This window comes from Pleurodeles waltl, chromosome 4_2 (genome assembly GCF_031143425.1).
Source record: "Pleurodeles waltl isolate 20211129_DDA chromosome 4_2, aPleWal1.hap1.20221129, whole genome shotgun sequence".
Taxonomy (NCBI): domain Eukaryota; kingdom Metazoa; phylum Chordata; class Amphibia; order Caudata; family Salamandridae; genus Pleurodeles; species Pleurodeles waltl.
Window position 1 is genome coordinate 778780380 of NC_090443.1, and position 14729 is coordinate 778795108.

A 14729-nucleotide genomic window follows, 5' to 3' on the forward strand; every position below is an offset into this window, starting at 1 on the left:
ACTGGCTCCGTGCGTGTTATTTTTGACACAAACTAGGTACTTTGGGTAATCAAGAGACAACTGTTGATTTCTAAGAATTAAGACTTTTTTAAACCTGCAAAAGTGATATTTCAACTTGTGCTCATTGAATCTTTATCGTTTTGACCTTATTTTATTCAGATAAAAATCAACTATTTTCTTAAACCTCTGTGGTGTTTTTTGTGTGATTTATTGCACACATACTTTATACATGCCTTCTAAGTTAAGCCTGACTGCTCAGTGCCAAACTATAAGAGGGTGGGTACAGGATAATTTGAATTGTGTGTGACTTATCCTGACTAGGTATCTCTCTCTCTCTCTCTCTCTCTATATATATATATATATATATACATATATATATATATAGACAGGCGGATAGATAGATAGATAGATAGATAGATAGATAGATAGATAGATAGATAGATAGATAGATAGATAGATAGATAGATAGATAGATAGATATGCATATACATCACACAAGGAGTGGAGCACGGTATGGCAGTAGCTCAATTTATTGTCACATTTACACCAGAAGCGTTTTGGCATGATCTGCCTTTTTCAATGGTGTCAGTGTGCATGTAATTCTCATTTCCTTTTTTAAAGAGACTTCAGTTCACTTATTGCTCCCTTTGTCTTTCTATCTATCTATCTATCTATCTATCTATCTATCTATCTATCTATCTATCTATCTATCTATCTATCTATATCTATATATCTATATATATATTACCTAATGATGGTCCCCATTAGGTAGTTATAGTTAGGACCTAGTTTCAATAGGAAGAGCATTTATTGTTTTGTCTATAACTTTGGCACCACTTGGTGAATCTTCACATTTTTTTCAAAATGTATAATGTGCTAAGTTCAGCTTCTGTCTTGAAAGTTTCAGGGTGCTCCATCAAACGGGGACAGAGAAAAAGGGGTGTTGCCAAAAAGTGTTTACCCCATTCTCCACTGAACAGAAGTACACCAAATTTAGCAGGACGATAGATTCATGCTCATTGTGGTTTGGTGAAAATCTGTTCAGTAGTTTTGAAGTAATTTAATGACAAAATATATATATACATATATAGGGAAGCAGATCCCCCACGGATCCAACTGTCCATGTGCTGAAATCTTATTGGCTGCCAATACTTCACCAAGGAAATTTTGGCAGCCATGTTGGGGCTCGACTCCAGCTGAGTCCCAGGAAAAAAAGACAAAAAAGAAAAAGGGCCATGGTACCATCACCCTTACCCCTTAGCCTTGGTGCTGGGGTTCCTGAGGGACCCTTCCAGGGCTAAAAAGCTTAAAAAATAAAAATAAAATTGAAATTTCCGCAGATGGATCCACTGAATTTTCTGAGTTAAAAAAAAAAAACACACTCTCCCACACTTTTTTTAAATTTGCCCTGGGTGGTCCAGGTCCCGGGGAAATTTGGGGTTATTATGTTGGGGGGGGGGTGCATTGGGCCCCCTCCTTTGGCTTCAATAAGACCCGGGGACCACCACTTCCTTGGGGCGGTTGTGAAAATGTGAGCGGGGTGAGCTGTGCCCCCCGGAACCCGGGGACCACCACTCTCCCTGGCCTCCCCCACAGCCTTGGGGATCAGCACCTCCCTGGGGCGAATATACAAATATGAGCAGGGGGCCTGTGGTCCCCCTGTGCCCCCGTGTACCACTACCCTAGGTCAAAAAAGATTTATTTAAGTGGGTGAGGCTCAATGGCCCCCCACAGCCCTTGGGACTACCTCCTCCCCAGGGCTACACTGATTTATGAATAGGGGGCTGCGTGCCCCCAACCCCCACTGCCCTGGGGACCATCACCCCCTGGGCAAATATTTAAAAAAAACAAAAGGGCACCGGGGACCACCACCTCTGTGGGGCTACATTGATTTATGACAGGGGAGGTGCCCTGCTGTCCAGGGGACCACCACCACAGGGGGAAATATTAAAAAAAAGAAAGGGGGTCCCTTTGGGACCTTAAAGCCCCGGGGACCACCACCTCCCTGGGGCTATGCATACATTGGTGGGGGCTGCGCGACACCCCTCGGGGAGCCTCCGATGGCCCTCGGGACCGCCACACCCCATGACCAGCTCCTGCTGTGTCCTGAGGTGCCCATCACCAGAACATAGCTGTTTGCTGTGGCTTGGCTGCAGCTCTGCAGCCAAGCAACTGCAAACACTTTGGGTTTTGACAGCGGGACCTGTCAAGCAAGTCGCACTCTCAAAATCTGAAACATTCATCTCTGTCCCCTGCACACGTGCAGAGGACACAGATGAAATGCTTCAGCAAGCAGGGAGCTGCTGCTTAAAGCACTGGAACAGTGCCAGATAGCCCATAGATAGCCCATAAGGGCATTTTGTGTAAAATAAAAAATGAATAAATAAATGAATAGGAATCTCGGGGGAGCCCTTGAGGCCCCCTCGAGGTCACAGATAGCTCATAAAGGGATGAAAAAGAAACTAAAAAAAACCCTATAGCTCAATGTGAAGGTCTTTGACCTTCACAATGAGCATTGAGAGTTTGAGTCCAGCTGGACCCTTTTAAAAGAATATATATATATATATAATATGTTTTAAAAATAACAAATAGATTTTTGATTTTTGATTGTACACAAATACACATTCTAAGTATATCAGACATCAAACCCAAATTCTATCTCTCTCCCTCACTTTCTTTCTCCCTTTCTGTCTCTCTTTCAATTTATCCCACTTACACACCCACTCAGACACTTACACACCCACTCACAGACCAACTCAGACCCTCCCACACACACTCACAGATCCACTCAGACAGTCATGCACCCACTCACAAACCCACTCAGACCCTCATGCACTCACCTACAGTCCAAGTCAGACCCTCACACACCCAATCACAGACACACTTAGACAGTTAGGCACCCATTCACACACCCACTCAGACTGTCAGATACCCATTCGCAGACCCACACACACACTGACACACCCACTAAAACACCAATGTACGTACTTTTACACCCAGACAGACAATCTGACAGCCACTCTTACCCCCAGATACACCCTCTCAGACCTATTCTCACACCCAGAGAGGCAGCAGACAACTCCCACTGTGCACAGCCAAAGAGTAATGCGCAGCATGGGGTTGGGTGGTTAGGGAGGTTGGTTGCTGGGTCTGGCTGCAGGTCAGGTCTTTCGGGCAATCTCTGGTGCACATGGGTGAAGGTTGTGTATTGTGTTAGGTGGGATGCTTATAGGGTTTGGCCACAGGGCCTGGCCATGATTGAATTGACGTATAGTAATGAAAATTATTATACACTAAAAAAACATAGAAATTCACTGAAAAAATCAAAGGTTATAGGGACACAATAGTTAGGAAATAGAATTTAAAAAGTCATAAAAATTCACTGAAAATAACAAAGGTTACAGGGACGTTACTATTAGGCTCACATTTTAAATGTATAAAATCTTAGAAATATTCCAGTTATAGTTAGAGTTTTCTAAACTAACTATAACTCGTGTCCTAAGCTAACTATAACTCGCGCCATGCCCATGTATTGCTAATTACACACAAATTAATGCACTCATGACTTCTTTGATAAAATTATTGAAAATATCAATGTAATATTTGCAGTCACATTTTTGACAAAAAAACTGTGCATGGGGGTGTGTGAGCCTAACTATAATGTCCCTGTAACCTTTGTTTTTTCAGTGAAAATATATATTTATATATACACATACACAGACATATATTTAGACACATATATACATAGACATACATACATATACACACACACACAAACACACACATATATATATAAAATCCAATAATGTTATTTGGAAATATAACAATCAGAAATCTCACATTAATTGCCCTTGTTTTATGTGGTAGATGTCTATTAAAACTGGGAGTCAGCATATGTGAAAGTGCTTGGAATTATTGCGACTAGGGGGCATTATATGCAGAAACACAATGTGCTTTGCCCCAGATCACCTAACCTCATCAAGGTTTGGAAGCTTGATGAGAACCAATTTCCTGGCTCCACCATGAACAACTTTAAATAAATTCACAACAATTTTCAAACAAACACACATCAAATCAAGGAACATATTTTCATGTCCTGTGCATCAAAACTATGCACCTCCCCAGGGCAGTCACAACAAGGAAAAAAATATCTTTAGTTCTTCTCATTGCTTCCTTTTTCTGTGTTTGCTGCATTTTGCATTCAGCAGCACACACAGAAAGAGGAAACTGCCTCCCATGATTGTATCACTTCCTGCACAAAACCAATCCTGGCAAAATAGCAGACACACTTGCACCTTGGTGTAAGTCATTGCTGCTGGGTGGAAATTTGTGCGCCAGGGCAGGGGTAAAGGATCAAAATGCACCACAGTTTGTAAATACGGAGCATTTCGGGCCTTTCAATGAGTACTTGCTGCTCTGCGCTGTGCCATGGGGCTTGTCAATTTGCGCCTAACGCTTTACGAAGAGGCATTATTTGCTCACTGCTGTTTTAAACTTTCTTTTTTTTACAAACTTTGGTTGTTTTTCTCGAAAAGTCATCCTTCCACTTTCTTCTTGTTATATAGGTGTTCTTTCACTCTCATAGTTCTCACAGGGATCAATTTTAACATCCAGGTGTCTGTCTGAAGTCACTTTCTGGTGGTTTTCTTTCCCTTGTCTCTCATTGCCTCTGTCTCCCTCTTTGCCTCTCTTATCTGCCTCTATCTCTCTCTCTCACACTCTATGCCTCACTCTCTATGTCTTTTGTCTTCCACCGGTTCTCCATCTGCATCGTTGTTTGAATACTTTCTTTCACCCTGCCTGACTCTCTCCCTCCATTTCTCTCCTGCTTTCTCTCACCCTCTGTCTCATCCATTTATTTCACTTTGCTTTTCAGTGTCACTAATACTCTCTCTTCCTTCGTTTCACCATCACTCTTTATCTGTCCTCCTTTTTGCCTCCTTTTGTAACCTCTCTGTACGAAGGTGGAGTATTATATGGTGTAGGGATTAGTCCTCGCTATGTAATACTCTTACAACACTCCAGAAATGGTCCTTGGATTCACACTAGGAAATCCTTAGCTCAGTCCTGGCAGCGTGGCAAAGAGCAGTCAGGCTTTCCTTAGAGGAACATGTGTGAAGCTCTTCATAGCACAAACATGGACAATAAGAAATTGACACGACTTGAAAGCAATCTGACAAAATTTACAAAAAGAGAGCTTATTTTTATATAAGTTTAGACACCAAACGAACAGTAGAGGTACAGTAGAATGAGAGATAGTAAGGTGAGAAATGCAGAAATGGCATTTAATGTTGCATTGAAGTCAAAGGCAAAAATACCATTTGTTGCAACAATGCACTTAAACGACGAGGTGCATGGAACACTTGAGGGAGTTAATCTAGTGCAGTCCCTGGGACCAGGCCATCAGAGTCAGTTCACTTCTGCCAGGTCCGTGGGGACTGGCTGCACAGTTGTCCTGGCTGCCCATGGTGCTGAACAGGGCTGGTGCTGGTGCTGATTCCACGACTGGCACGACGATGCTGACAAGGGTATGCAAAATCTCATCCAGGGCTGGGTTGCTGATGTCAGATGTAAGTTGCACGCTGTGCTTTGCACCTGCAGCATCAAGTGATGGGTTTAGTTATCAGGCTGGCATCCAACAAACTTTGGCAGCAGTAAAGATGCAGGAATCCTTTGGGAAGTTACCGGAGTCTGAGGGAATGAGGTAGCAGCCTGAAACTTGGAGGCAGGGGGGACTTCAACTCTCAGAAGACACTGGACCACCTGGTTTTGGACGATCCTATGGCGAGTCTGATGGCTGGTAAAACTTTGTTTTTACCTGCAGTTTGTAGGGGAATGGTACCACCAGTCCAAGGGAGACTGAAGGTACTTTTGGCTTCTACAGGTGGCCCTCTGATCAGGAATAATGAGTTTAAGCCAAAGACAAGGCCGATCATGCAGTTCCTAGTCTATTGCCTCAGAGACAGAGTTTCCCTTTTTTGATGTGGAGCATTGTGGCAGAGTCAGGTTGTCGGTGATCCATGTCTTCTTTGTGGCTTTTGACATAAGTTCTTCAAATCTGAGGGTCTGGTGTCAGGGGCATCCCTTAAATCCTGGATTTAGGAGAGTTAGGGGTGTGGAGACTAGTGGCTAATCAGCAGCTAGCTCCTACAACTAATCCCTCCCTGGGGTGACCACAACCGATGGCACAGGTCATCTTTACCTACTCCGAACCCTCTATCCTGCCACTCCTAAGATGGCAGAAATCAAAATGTAGTGCACAGACTGTGCTAGAAGTTTAGTTGGCCTGCTGGGGGCATGGGGAGGGCTGTTTCCTTGCTGGAGAACAGTGCTGATGGCTATCAGGGGCAGTAAAGCCCTTGAAGCTTACTGCCTAATGGCCCTATTCACTAGCCCGGCTGGGGGAAGGAAGTGTGATTTCCTTCCTGCATCAGTGTTTTGTTTCTGACCTCTGGGAGCACCCAGGCTGTCTGGCAGGATTTCCGAACCTGTCTTGGTGGGAGCAAGTGCGGTAGAAAGCGCAAACTGCTTGGCCAGAACACAAAGGTGGGTGGCAAACAGGTGGGCAACCTCTAGTGTGTCACCTGGGTTCATGCTAGCTGGTCCTCAACACAAGATTCATGTTGGGGGAGAGAAGGCATGTTGTTTAGCACCAAGTACTGTAATGGACCTAGCAGTCCTGGTCAACTGGGGCTTAAGTCCCATGTTATCCTACGGATTGGTCTGCAGTTATAATGTACCTTAATGGAAAGAACAGTATAGAGACATGTAAGCTTGTGCGTACATTTCTGCTCCTTAAAAATAATGCACTCTGCCTCCTGGGCTGCAGAGGCCTACCTTAGTTGTGCTGACACATATATAATATAGTGTATGTGATTGTGCCACTCTTTGTGAGGTCACAGTTGAACTTGAGCAGTTTGCACTCTTCTGGCAGCCTGTGATGGTAGGCCTGTTATCAGGAGTTTGCATGGGTCACCTAGGGTGGCACAAACATGTGCTGCAGCCGAGGGGACTCTTTTACCACCTATGCCCTGGGCACCATCTACTTGGGGCTTACAAGGGTGTTAAGTTTTGCCAATTAGGAATTTGCCATGTCGACATGACAATTTAAACAGAGAACACACACACTGGAGCCTGGTTAGCAAGTTGCAGTGCACAGAGTAACAAAAAAGCAGCATCTAGGGGTCCAAATGGGAGCAAAAAGTGGAGGGTATCTTCAAAGACCCCAGTTTCCTCACACAATTCCCTGGGCCTATCCAACACACCTAGGAGACTCAGCTCAGCCCTGGGAGAGTCTGCCTGGCCTGTCACATGAGAATGAATATAAATGAAGCTAGCTGTATTATTACAGAGCCTACTCTGCCTTACATATACATTCCTAGGTCACTGTCTCTGGGCAGTTGACTTATCTCAGCAATAATAGGACCAATTCTAAACTCAACCTTCCCTACAGCTGTGTCTTCTTCTTCTTCCCCTCTTAGTTTGGGTGGTGAGGTATCCACCTCACCTAACCCTACCTTTGCCAAGGTGACATCTAGCTTACCCACAAAGGTTACCCAACACTTGAGCAATCCCACCATGACCAACAGGCTCAAGTTCAAGTATCCTGTCTTGCTCTTGGCTATGGTGTCTGCCTCTCATGCCAATCACAGTGCTGCCATGAAGGTCAGCACCAAGCAGAGGCTACTGACAGGTGTCAGATTCCAAAACCGCACCCAAAGCTTTCCAGTGACATGTGCTTGAGCTGCTCTAGGGTCAGCAGTGGGTTCTTGGAACCTCTCTTGGTTATTGAGTGGGGTTCACCACATCCTGTGGTATACACCCTCCTTCAGCTCTTAGTCCTGGCCCCTTGATACACCTCCATAAAAATGTTGTCCAAAGATTTTCATTTTTGAATTGTGTTTTTTTTTATCATTAGAGATGTCATTTAGCTTGGGTAGACATTGCTAACCCAGGGCAATTTTTTTCTGGAAGACATTTTTAAAAATAGTGGATATGTTGCAGTGATGATGTAATATTTCAGGAACCATGAGACATATATGCTTCATTTTGGTAACAAAATATACGTTTAGGGATCACATAGTCATTATAGAGACAGAAAATAACTCCTCAGAGCAACCCTTCTGCCATTTTCCAAAATGGCAGCTCTATAATGATGAGTCTTTGCCATCATATTGGTAATTTATTTTAGTATTGTTTTGGTTTCAGGTTTTCCGTTGATTCAAATTTGTAAGACATGAGAAAAGCAGGTGGTAGCAGAGGATCTTTACCTCCTAATAGAGTGTAGCTAACTACAAAATTTAAGGACTTCTTCAACAGAGAAAAATGTGTCATATGCCAAACTAATCCAAAAGAAAAGCAGCTAACATCAACTGTGGCTGGACAGAAAAGAGCGTGAGATGCTGCAGAAATATGGCAAGACAGGGTTCACAAAAGACTGAAAATGATGGGTAAAGAGGATCAACTATTTTGTCATTGTAACAATATGTACTGCAAGTCATATACAATGGGAAAAAAAAACAGGAAACAAAATTGTTAAAAAATAGTGAATTACAACAGGAATCTGAGTTCTCTGAGAAAGCAATGACAACCAAACCCAATGCCCATCCACTTAGAAGATCGATGGCTACCCCTCATCCATCTCCAACAACTGATCAGAAAACAGAGGATCTTCAATTACAGAGTATGTGAGTCTCAAAGGGCAAACATGTTTTTATCTTCAGCTAGTTTCTTCCAGGATGAAGTTTTCAGCCAAGTAGATAATCGAAACAGCAAGGTGTATGTATTGTAGTTCATTTGTATGCCTACCCAAACTGCATGCGTGCATACATTTGTAAATGTGAATGCACAATGAGATCGCAGCAGCAGCGTAACTGCCAGCCTTCAGTTAAGTCTGCACTCTTTGAAAAAACAAATGAAGTTTTAAAACCACTGCTGGCAATGGTTCACTCAATGAGGTAAGAGAAAAAATGGCCAACATTGATGAAACTATACTGTTCCATAATAATTAAATTAAGATTTTTGCAGCTCAGAATTAGTTTTTGTCTGTCTAACAAATACAATGAGTCACTTGTGGTGTTCTCAGATGATGCGACTCCTGAAGTTCAAATGAATTCACAACAATTTTCAAACAAACACACATCAAACCAAGGGACATATTTACAAGTCCTGTGCATCAAATCTATGCACCTCCCCAGAGCAGGCACAACGAGGAAAAAATATCTTTATTTCGCCTCATTGCATCCTTTTTCTGTGTTTGCTGCATTTTGCATTCTGCAGTACACACAGAAAAAGGAAACTGCCTCCAGGATTGTATCACTGTGCAGCGCCACTTTTCTTGTGCTCCTTAGCTCCCCCTACCACCATCATGTGTGCATCGTATTTAAAATATGGTGCACTATGGTGCAGGGTAGTGGGCAATAGTGTCATTTTGATGGTGCTATTGATGTACTCTGCAGGAGTCGCGCCAAAATGTCAGTGCTACTCCGGTAGAGTGTATAGGGGTCCATTGTAAATAATGGTGTACCCCCTTTAATGCCTGCTCTGAGCAGGCGTTAAAAGTGCCACCTTTAATGACATAAGGAAATATCTTAGATTTCGTTGCGCCAATTTTTCACCCCCCCCAACGGGAGGATGGCCCCTTTGCATACATTATGCCTGGTGCAAGCATGATGTACCGCAAAGGGTTACAAAGTGGTGCAATGCATGCATTACGCTACTTTGTAAATATGACGTGGTGTTTTTGGCCTTCTAAAGTCACATTAGCATAAAGAAATTATGCTAATGTGGCATTGGAATAGCGATAGGGGCTCTTAAATATGCCCCTTAGATTGTGGACTTAATGACAAATATGATGCCCCAGAGCACTGCAAGTCATGGGAGTCAACAAGAATGCCTGACTTTGTCCTAACATTTTGTACATCAAAGCAAAACTGTTACAAACTAAAGTTCTTGAGTTCCAGACAGAAGCCAACAACATTGATGATAGCGTTGAAGATGTAAGCGAAGAAGTGGAAGACAATCTTATTAACCTATAGGTTTATGCTTTGCAAATGTGCAATCTTTACCAAAACAAAAACTTTACTGCAGAGAGCTAATCACTCCAATAAATTGTATTAGTGCATCACCAATTTCTAATGACATTCCACACAGCAGGAACTTGTTAGCAGCTCAGGCTGTAAACTTGTGTGAATCTGTCAGCACACTACTTCCAAGTCACTTTACCAGGGAAGGATTTCCAATTGCTGCTCTTTCTAATTTTGATTTTGAAGACAGCTCTTCTTTGTCAGGCTGTCCATGACTACCTGAAAGTTACAAAGTGGCTGAGGACATTGATCTTCTTTGACCTGATGTTGCAAAGCTGATTTAAATAAATTTATCATACGACCAGCTAGCTACTCTATGCTACGTCCACTGAGATAAATTCCTGTGCACCGCAACACAACTTTTGTCATGTGGAAAATGCCCATCTGGATAAAGATTATCAAATTCGACATGATTGCTCATAAAAATGTCAACTACAATACGGAAAACACCTTAATCACATAAAAGTGGCAGGATAGGCATATTCATGGGTCATAATGTGGTGGGCGTTATTTTGTTGGCATAACGGTATGGGTGTTAGTAACGCCACTTCAGCACTGACCTTTGGGCTAGCGGATTTGTGTGTGGCTGTATTCTGTCGGATTGGTGTGTGTGTGTCATAATATAGGGAACGGATATTTGCCACGCGGCGGTATGTTGGCTTCCATCACCATGGCGGTAAACGGGATTTACCACCAATGTCATAACGAGGACCTTAGTCCTGCTTCATAATCTGTTCTAGAAACGTGATCCAGAGATACCTAGTGTTCTGATCGAGGAACATATTCTTATGGGTGATGACACTATGAGGAAAATTTGAACAAAGCTTGAAGCTTTGGCTGCTGAACCTGTGAAGTTTCTAAAAGGATTTGCTGAGACAGAAGAAGAATGTGACTTTGAAGACATTGAAAAATACCGTGTGCGTGTTTCGAAAATTACTTCTGACTGTCACACATTTGACAATCTTCAGTACAGTGAGTTCAAGGGATCAGTCCCGCTGAGTGACCTTCCATCAATGTCATATTCTGTATATGGACGTATCAAAAGAGCACTATACTTGATCAGAAGATGTGTAAATATTGTGAATCATGCATATGTAGAGAAAAATCTGTGTAAATTCAGTTGGAAAGATATTGATGGGGTGCTAAAACCTACAACATTTCTAAAGCCTCTCCCTACAGAACATACATGTACCTGTGCCACAACAAGATATCACTGTTGATATGCTCTTCTCAAATGTTCAGCATTATGCAACTGTACAATGAGGGATTGCTGAAACAAGTAAATAAAGTGAACTATGAAAATGTGTCTAGAACAGGAGTGATAAACATTATTTTTTCATATTCAAATCATAAACATTGTTTGGTGTATACACACAAAAACATTATTATTTGTTTCATTTCTACAGGGAGTGCAGAATTATTAGGCAAATGAGTATTTTGACCACATCATCCTCTTTATGCATGTTGTCTTACTCCAAGCTGTATATGCTCGAAAGCCTACTACCAATTAAGCATATTAGGTGATGTGCATCTCTGTAATGAGAAGGGGTGTGGTCTAATGACATCAACACCCTATATCAGGTGTGCATAATTATTAGGCAACTTCCTTTCCTTTGGCAAAATGGGTCAAAAGAAGGACTTGACAGGCTCAGAAAAGTCAAAAATAGTGAGATATCTTGCAGAGGGATGCAGCACTCTTAAAATTGCAAAGCTTCTGAAGCGTGATCATCGAACAATCAAGCGTTTCATTCAAAATAGTCAACAGGGTCGCAAGAAGCGTGTGGAAAAACCAAGGCGCAAAATAACTGCCCATGAACTGAGAAAAGTCAAGCGTGCAGCTGCCACAATGCCACTTGCCACCAGTTTGGCCATATTTCAGAGCTGCAACATCACTGGAGTGCCCAAAAGCACAAGGTGTGCAATACTCAGAGACATGGCCAAGGTAAGAAAGGCTGAAAGACGACCACCACTGAACAAGACACACAAGCTGAAACGTCAAGACTGGGCCAAGAAATATCTCAAGACTGATTTTTCTAAGGTTTTATGGACTGATGAAATGAGAGTGAGTCTTGATGGGCCAGATGGATGGGCCCGTGGCTGGATTGGTAAAGGGCAGAGAGCTCCAGTCCGACTCAGACGCCAGCAAGGTGGAGGTGGAGTACTGGTTTGGGCTGGTATCATCAAAGATGAGCTTGTGGGGCCTTTTCGGGTTGAGGATGGAGTCAAGCTCAACTCCCAGTCCTACTGCCTGTTCCTGGAAGACACCTTCTTCAAGCAGTGGTACAGGAAGAAGTCTGCATCCTTCAAGAAAAACATGATTTTCATGCAGGACAATGCTCCATCACACGCGTCCAAGTACTCCACAGCGTGGCTGGCAAGAAAGGGTATAAAAGAAGGAAATCTAATGACATGGCCTCCTTGTTCACCTGATCTGAACCCCATTGAGAACCTGTGGTCCATCATCAAATGTGAGATTTACAAGGAGGGAAAACAGTAAACCTCTCTGAACAGTGTCTGGGAGGCTGTGGTTGCTGCTGCACGCAATGTTGATGGTGAACAGATCAAAACACTGACAGAATCCATGGATGGCAGGCTTTTGAGTGTCCTTGCAAAGAAAGGTGGCTATATTGGTCACTGATTTGTTTTTGTTTTGTTTTTGAATGTCAGAAATGTATATTTGTGAATGTTGAGTTGTTATATTGGTTTCACTGGTAATAATAAATAATTGAAATGGGTATATATTTGTTTTTTGTTAAGTTGCCTAATAATTATGCACAGTAATAGTCACCTGCACACACAGATATCCCCCTAACATAGCTAAAACTAAAAACAAACTAAAAACTACTTCCAAAAATATTCAGCTTTGATATTAATGAGTTTTTTGGGTTCATTGAGAACATGGTTGTTGTTCAATAATAAAATTAATCCTCAAAAATACAACTTGCCTAATAATTCTGCACTCCCTGTATATGTCTCTTCTTCCTCCATTATAGCCACCATTTTGAAAAATGGTGGAAAGGTTGCTCTGAGGAGTTATTTTCTGTCTCCATTGGACTATTGACCCCGAAAACCTTTGTTTTGACACCAAAATGAAGTACATAGGTCTCATGGTTCCTGAAATATTACATGATCACTGCAACACATCTACCATTTTTAAAACTGTTGTCCAAAAAAATTTGGTCCAGATCAGCAACATCTACCCAAGCTAAATTATTTCTATAATAACCAAAAAACACAAATCAAAAATGAAAATCTCTGGACAGCATTTTTTTATGGAGGTATATTGGGAGGCTGGAATTATCTCTTTTTTATCCGAACAAGGGGGCACCCTGTTGCTTAACAGGTGCCTGACTATTCAGGACATGTTTTGGGGCAGGTCAAGCCTCACCAGTTCTTCTCTTGGACCCTTTTGTCTTTAGGACAAGACCAACCTCTGGGAGGTCATTGCCTAGGGTACATTCTAAGGGTTTCACAGGACTGACAACCATCTTATTCCATCTAAGGGTATCCTCCCTCTCTAGGGGCATTATGGCTACAGACCTCTCTGTGAGATCCTCAGGGATCACCCTTACCCTCTTTGTTTCTCATAGCACATACTGATCTCGGGACAACAACCTATCAACCACTATGGTTAGACTGGCACATGTGTCTTTTAGGCCAATGGCATGTGTCCCATATATCTAAATGAGGTGGAAGTGCCTACTACCACCCTCAAGGATCACCAGCTCTCCATCTGGACCCTTATCCCAGCTAAGAGGACTTCCTCATTTGAGGATTTCCCCATTATAGCCATACTGGACAGCCTAGTGTTAATCACCATTTTTGGGCAGGCTGCATCCCTTCTGAAATTACCTGACTTCCGCCAGTCAAACACAGCCTCTTGTCTGAGAGTTTTTTAAGTCATGGGTCACCCTGCCTCTGCTTGTCAGAGTTGGGTTGAGTCTTGCACTCTTCCTTTTTAGAGATATGGGATCAAGAGGGAGTCACTTTGGTGGGTTCACCACCTCAGTCCTTTGCTTTTTGTGGGCCTGACACTCATTTCTTGGAGTAACCTCCTGGGAATTTTTGGGTTCTCTTTATCTAACTTATGTATCAGCTTTTTAGCCAACTCCCTCAGACTAGAAAGTGATATATCCACTAGATGCTGGCATAACTTACCCAAGGTACGGTTTTGTCAAAATGCGTTCTTTCAATATCAGATTATAGAGCCCATCATATCCCGCCCTCTGTGCATTGACTGAACAGTCTGAAAAGTCCAGCCAGGTCTGGTTTTGACCTTTCTGGGTGTTTCTAAACTTCAGCCTATATTCTTCTGTGGGGCGTCCAACCCCTTCAATGAGTGTCTCCTTCATTTGTGTCTTCCTCAGGAAGGGTCAGAAGTCTATCTCTGCCCTCAAATTGGAACAACTCCCAAAGTAGAGAGCCCCCTTGGTGATGACCTATTCTTCTCATTCTGCAAGCCATCTTAAAGGCTGTAAACTATTTGTCAATGTCATCACCATCACAAAACTTAGAGACAATCCCTTTGGGGATCTTTGGGTCAAAGGACTAATTGTTGCATTTAGTTGCCACCATATTTACGAGCCCTAACCACCGTGCCAGTGGAGGTACACTACAGTGACTTCTGTCACTTCCCACTGCTAT